Raw genomic sequence first — 7449 nt, forward strand, 5'->3', positions numbered from 1 at the left:
ACGAACCATGAGAGAGGATGGACTCTGAAAAACAAACTGAGGGTTCTAGAGGGGAGGGGGGTGGGAGGATGGGTTAGCCTGGTGATGGGTATTAAAGAGGGCACGTTCTGCATGGAGCACTGGGTGTTTAACACAAACAATGAATCATGGAACACTACATCAAAAACTAATGATGTAATGTATGGTGATTAACATAACAATAAAAAATAAAAAAAAAGAAAAAGAATATAGCAGGAAGGGAAGAATGAAGGGGTGAAATCGGAGGGGGAGACGAACCAAGAGAGACTATGGACTCTGAGAAATAAACTGAGGGTTCTAGAGGGGAGGGGGTGGGGGGATGGGTCAGCCTCGTGATGGGTATTAAAGAGGGCACGTACTGCATGGAGCACTGGGTGTTATACGCAAACAATGAATCATGGAACACAAGATCAAAAACTAATGATGTAATGTATGGTGATTAATATAACATAAAAAAAATGTGGAAACTGAAGAGTCATATTTTTCTTTCTTTACATTCATATTAGTAGAAGGTTAAAAGAACAGAAATTTCACCAGTAACCAACACTGATATAATAGGCCATGTATAAAATGAGCAATTTCACGTGGTAAATACCTTAAAAGAAGTGGGAAGAAGATGGAAGAATTGTCTTTGAGAGAAGAAAGTTACATTCACTGAGCACCCAATACCTGATGGATGCTCTACAACCTCATTCCATCAAACCCACCAATATCACTAAGAAGCAATCGGTACTGTCCCCATTGTACTGATGAAGAAATCAAGGCTCATGAAGGCTAATTACAATTCTAAAAGCAGATGGAGGAGAGTCAGATGCCACCCTGGCCTGACTGCAAGACTGTACTTCTTCCATACCAGAAGACTGGCTCCAGAACATGGGCATTCCTTACTCAGGGTGATGATGTTTAGGGAGAAGTTGATTTTTATAAAATAAAGTATAATTTAAATGCACTGAAAAAATTTTCTCTTTAAAAGACACTTTACAAGGACACCTGGGTGGCTCAGTAGGTTAAGCATTTGCCTTCAGCTCAGGTCGTGATCCCAGGGTCCTGGGATCAAATCCCACATTGGGCTCCTTGCTCAGTGAGGAGCCTGCTTCTCCCTCTGCCTGCCACTCCCCCTGCTTGTGCTCTCTTTTTCTGACTAATAAAGAAATAATTTTTTTTTTTAAAGACCCCTTACATAAGTTTTGACACAAAGCAAAAAATAAAATCTGGAAAATACTACATCATTTCCTAATTTCTTAATTCCAGTAACAGGATAGAAGTTGTCAAGTTAAAGATCGAGGGGGAATAAATCATTGGAATACAGTGAAAAAGAATTCAAAATCAATGAGGATAAGAAGTACTTCATAGGCCATATAGTCAATGGTATTGTAAGAGTGTTATATGGTGACACATAGTAGCTACACTTGTGATGAGCACAACGTAATGTATAGACTTGTGGAATCACTACGTTGTACTCCTGAAATTAATGTAACCTATGTCAACGATACATCAATTTAAAAAAATTGAAATCAGATGACCTAAGTTTCAGGCCTACTTTTGACACTTACAAGCAGACTACAGTCACTGTCTCAGATTTGAAAAGACAACTGCAGGGTCTTCCTCATAATCTGTGAGGTTGGAGTAGAAGATGAGAAAGACTCCACTTTCTGCAATGACCATTCTAATTATTTGGTTTTTATCTTCAGAAAGAGAGTGTTTCTTAAGTGTCTGGCAAGTTTGAACGCTCAGCTACAATCTGAAATAGCACCTCTACAAATTCTTTCCTGACCCCTCCCATCACCATGCGCAACTGGGAATTCACATCTGCTCCCAGAGTTTTGTCTCACAGCATCTGTGAGACTGGATTGCAGGGATGTGTCCTGAAACGAGGTGGTAAGACCCAAGAAGCAGAGACCACCCCCTTCATTAATCTTTGTATCTCTTACGCCTGGTACTGTGGTGTACTGAGTAAATGTTTGTTAAATGAGTGAATAAATCTTGGAATTCCATTTAGCTGTGCCTGGGTACAGAGCCAGCTACATAATTTATGGGGCCCAGAGCAAAATGCAAATTTGGGGCCCTTTGTTCAAAAAGTAGAGGGGAAAAAGTGATGGTAAAGGTATTCAAATATAAAGCTTTTTTCTTTGTTCTGTGGTCCCTCCTTTCGCTTGTCCTAGTGCCTTGTATTTGCTATTTCATGTTATTCTAAATAAAAAAAATTAAACATTTAGATTATTAGCAAAAATCTTGTTCATCTTTATATTGTATAATGCTAGCTTTAAATGCAACTATAAGGGACTTCATAGATCATATGCCTATGAAGTCAACCCACCCTGAGTATAGTTCTAACAAATTAAGGAATAAATGACAAAATTCAAGTTATCTCCTGGCATGAGCTTATACAACAGTAGCAAGCAAAGTCAAGAAAATCTGCCTGTTATAGGCAGAAGGCATTGTGGAGTAGCTTTCTTCAACTTGTAACAACACTGAGAAAATTGTCCATTTAACTGATTGCAAACCAGATTTATTCCCATGCAGATGAAGTCCTTTGTAGTACATAAAATGTTCAAGTAAGTAAAGTTTCTATCTTCTTGGAAAAAAGAGAGAGAGAACAGAGAACATACTCTACTGATATAAAGAATTATGGATGGAGAAAATTGTGGGTTTTATTTACTCATATTCCATTCTACCTCCATGCATGCAAGAGGCTGGCAAAATATTATATCATAATTATGGACTCCCCTAGCAGCTTGAGTATCAATGGTTCCTATTGTTCCAAGGTTTGCACAAACCCATGAGCTCCCGGATCGTATCACACAGAAAAAAAGTAGGTGCTAATTGCATTGCATATTTACACTTCCCCCTCGCTGCCATTACCCACATAATTCCCTGTGGGTTCTAATTAGCTCAATCAGGGCTGAAGGGGAATAAAATTTTAAGCAATTTCAAATAAATAAGGGGGTTGCTACCACCACAAAATTTGGCAAAATGCTAACCTTACCCAAAAACACTTTATCTCCCATTTCTGAAGAAACTGGATAGCTTTTTTTTTTTTTTTTTTTTAGCTTTTTTGTTGTGCTTAGATTTAATCAAGGATAATAGCTCTTAAATAATATCAACCTAGGTGGTTTGCATTTTGGTGTTTTCCTGGAATTGGAACCAGAAAAAAAAATCCATCTTGAATATAATTTTGGGGGGATCTTATGCGATAGCTGTAAAGATAACATCCAATAACTGTCCTGGGGTCCCTTTCCTCTCCCGTTTTATAATCTACACTGCCCACAGTCCTTATCTTTTAGTCCTGTGCAAACTGTAATGAATGGTGCTGAGGAAACGGATTATCCTGAAGGGTCGGTCATACTCTGAGAAAAGGAGCTTAATTAATCCAGGTACCAATCAGCTTGATTTAATGTTTAGAGAAACATTCTTTTTTTTTCCCCTTGCAAAAGCACCTAAAACTTCTCTTAACATAACCAAGTGCAATGTAAGAGTCTCTCCGTTTCCCTATCACCTCATTATTAATTCATCTGGCTTTAGAATCTCAGTTCTAATCAGGGAGCTGGCTCCTGCAGCTGCACTTAACAATCAGCTCAATGCCAAAACGGCCTCATGCAATCACCCTCCTCAAATCCACGGAGGACTCTTGATGAAGAAAAGCATTTGGAAGGCAACATGTACACTGAGACCCAGTTCGCAGTGTCCCATGGCTGGAGCTCGGGGGCTCGTACTCCTTGTCTTCTCCTTAGCGTCCAATCTCAATCTTGGGTCAGGTGAGGCCAAGCAGGGTGAGGGAGCCCCAGAGAGCCTTCCAGGGAGGATCTGAGGAGACAACCTATACCAGAGCCAAGCCACCTAGGGCCTTGGCCACCCAAGGACTGAATGCAATCCCCAGAACATCTTGTTTTTTCCCACCTTCCTTCCCCCATCCCGATATAGTCTTACAAGTCACTAACATTTAAATATGGAAGTATTCACATAAAACTCCAGAAACGGGAGGCTTGTAGTCTGACCTATTAAAATTGGTAAGTGCTGAGTTGAGGCAGCCATCTTTCCACAGGACAAAGGCTCCTTGTTCTCTGTCCCTCCTCGCCCTCAAGGCTGGTTCATTCTTTGACCTGTCTAGTGCCTACAGTTATTTGAATTTGTTCCTCTGAATCCAAAACTCATAGTCCTCCCTATGGGCTTTTTTTCCAAGTATCTTCAGATGATGGTTGGCCTGAACCAAAATGCCAGAGGGGCAATCAGCCCATTAAGAGAGAAAAAGATATAAAGCAAAAGCTTCACACAAATGGTTTTATTTCTAGAAACTGAAATAGAGGAATGATCAGGCATCATCATTCCATCATACGATACATATTTACTGAGTACCTACCATCTGCCTGGTATAGTCTGAGGAGTTGTAGAAGCAATGGTAACAAGACTAGACCCCTGCCCTTACCAAGCTTCCCTTCTCTTATGGGACAGGCAATAACTAGAAAAATAAATATGCATCACCTTGAGTAAACAGTAAGTGCTGAGAGACTAAATATACAAACAGCTGAGAGCCAAGCTATATATAAAAATAGAATTCTGACCTGCAACCTGCAGCAACCTGCCCAGGAAACCAACCCAGGAAGCCAGCCTGCTATAAGCCAAATTTGTAGGAAGTCAGACCACAGTCTCTAGCGATAGTTCAGGAATCCAAACAATAACCCTTGTAACAACTGGCCAGGACTTTACTAATAACTGGCAGCTTTCCTAACTTTCACCCTTGCTTCCAAATTAGGACCAACCAGAGAAGGCCAAATATAAACCCTTGACCAATCACATGGGAGGCCCTACTTCTGCTTAGCCCACCTACAGCTTCCCAGGACAGTGGCCTCCAGTCATGCCATACCTGAGGCCTTCCCTTTTTCCACTATGAAGTTTTCCACTCCTCTGCCTGCCTTTGAGTCTCTGCCAAATGCAAAAAATGGTGGCTGACTTTCTTGCTATAGCAAGCTCTGAATAAGTGGCCTTTGCTTGTTCTCATTTGGGTGGTCTTAATTTATGTCCATAGGGCTTTGAAGCAAAATAAAGCAGATTAATGGGACAGCGTAATGAGCGGATGGGGAGATTAGGAAGGAGATGACAGCAGAGCCAAGTCCTGAGAAGACAGAAGGAGGCAAGGAGGGAGGCATATGACTCTGGTATAAAAGCATTCCAAGCAGAGGGAACAGCAACACAAGGCCAGTGGAGAAAAAAGGCTGGCATGTTCCAGAATCATCAAGCAGAATTAAGGAGGGAAAGAGAGCTAGAGGAGCAAATCAGAGAGGCAGCTGCCAGCCAGATGCCCAGCTGCATGGGCCTTGCCGGATATGGGCAGGACGCTGACTATCCTACTCAGTGGAACAGAAAGGCTGTCTAAGGTTCTGAGTAGGACAGTAACATGGCCAAGCTCCACACTCAGCCTGCTGTGTGAACAGAGGGCAAGGGTAGAGGCAGCAGCATGGTACAAGCAACTGCAATGGTCCACGTGAGACGGGATGGCCTTGTAGGGGGCAAAGGAGGTGGTGAGAGGCCACCAGGTTTGGAATATGAACATTGCTAGGGTGTTGAATGTAAGGTGATAAGGAAAGTAAGGAGTCAAAGAGGGCTCCTATGCTCTATTCCTCTTATTTCCCAGCCAAAATTATTAACTCCTCCTGCCTCCATACCCCACACTCCTACCACCACCCACTCTGAAGTCACTTGCCTCACAGTACAAATAGATACATACTCATGTGGCCCACAGGTGGATGAGGCCAAAATGTGGCCCACAAGTTTCTGAGGAGGGAACAACAGGAGTCATAACAGCCAAGCCAGGGTGGTCTTTGTGAGGGAAGTCCTGAGGGCCCCTTATCTACAATGCTCCACCCAAGTCAGGAAACCTCCAGGCCTCCCAGAGTACCTTTCTTCAGAGGGCCCAAAGCTCTTCTCTCTGTTTCTCAGTCAGCTTCACCACCCTTTCCTGGTGGTGCCAGTATCTTATGATGCCACCAGAGTTTACCTAATTCTAGAATATGCACCTCTCGGAGCTGTCTACAGAGAACTTCAGAAACTGTCAAAGTTTGATGAGCAGAGAACTGCTACTTATATCACAGAGTTGGCAGATGCCCTGTCCTACTGTCACTCAAAAGAGTCATTCATAGAGACATTAAGCCAGAGAACCTACTCCTTGGATCGGCTGGAGAGCTTAAGATTGCAGATTTTGGGTGGTCAGTACATGCCCCATCCTCCAGGAGAACCACCCTCTGTGGCACCCTGGATTACTTGCCCCCAGAGATGATTGAAGGCCGAATGCATGACGAGAAGGTGGATCTCTGGAGCCTTGGGTTCTTTGCTATGAATTTCTAGTTGGGAAGCCTACTTTTGAGGCAAGCACATACCAAGAGACCTACAAAAGAATATCGCGGGTTGAGTTCACATTCCCTGACTTCGTGCCAGAGGGAGCCAGGGACCTCATTTCAAGACTGTTGAAACATAATCCCAGCCAAAGGCCAACTCTCAAAGAAGTACTTGAGCACCCCTGGATCACAGCAAATTCATCAAAACCATCAAGTAGCCAAAAAAGCAAAGAATCAACTAGCAAACAATCTTAAGAATGGTGCAGGGGGAGGAATCTGAGAGGCAGGGCTGCTGTATGGTGTCAGGAACAGGCCTGCCCGTGCCCGAGGGCACTGCCTCAGCCTCCCCACCCAAGAGTCCCCTTCGGTGAACACCGTGCTCTGGAGTGAAGGCAGCCACAGGAAGTGCAGCTGTGTCGCTAGCTTCACGATCCAGAGCCTCCCCACAGCCTGGTCCGAGTGAGGCCTCCTGGTGGAGGGAGGACAGGCGCGGGGTCAGACTGCAGGGAGAGTGGCCACATCACTGTGACTCCATCAGTGACAGAGGCATGCAATAACCTTCCAAGTACCTTCGTGTGTGTGTAACTTATTGGATGGCCAAGCCTGGGAAAGCTGTCAGGATGAACATGTGATTCTTTCTTTTAAATGTTAAAATAAAGAATTTTGTGTAGACTTCTATCTTTCTTTCCCCGGCATCCCTTTAGGACTGCGCTCGGTGTCCCACACCTCTGCCTGGCTAGCGAGTCCTCCTTGTCTCCTCCGAGACTGTGAAATAGAAACATGTGCTCTACCTTCATCTTGGGGCTGGCTAGAAGAGACCTGTCTCAGCTCTTTCTAAATGTTAAAGGGCTTATTATTTCATGGTTTTGAGGTTTTAGTTTTTGTAAAGCACATTAAGTCACCTATAAAATGATTATAATTAAAAAAAAAAAAAAAGGAGCCCACACCATCCACCCCTCTCACCATGTCTGTACAAGCCAGCCTGATTTCCAGCCACCTTTCCAGACTAGAGGAGCCTGGGAATGAATGCCTCCTTGCAACCTGCATCCCTACCCACCCCACCACCGTCCCCCACACAGCAGCCCTGGGCCAGTGTCTGACA

General features: G+C 43.6%; 1 pseudogene; it reads left to right on the forward strand.

The window, feature by feature from the left end:
* Window positions 1-5470: 5470 nt before the first annotated feature.
* LOC115943968 (aurora kinase A pseudogene) lies at window positions 5471-7245 on the forward strand (annotated as a pseudogene).
* The last annotated feature ends 204 nt before the right edge of the window (window positions 7246-7449 follow it).

Source organism: Leptonychotes weddellii, chromosome 3, assembly GCF_054177405.1.
Source record: "Leptonychotes weddellii isolate Sample4059 chromosome 3, ASM5417740v2, whole genome shotgun sequence".
Lineage (NCBI taxonomy): Eukaryota > Metazoa > Chordata > Mammalia > Carnivora > Phocidae > Leptonychotes > Leptonychotes weddellii.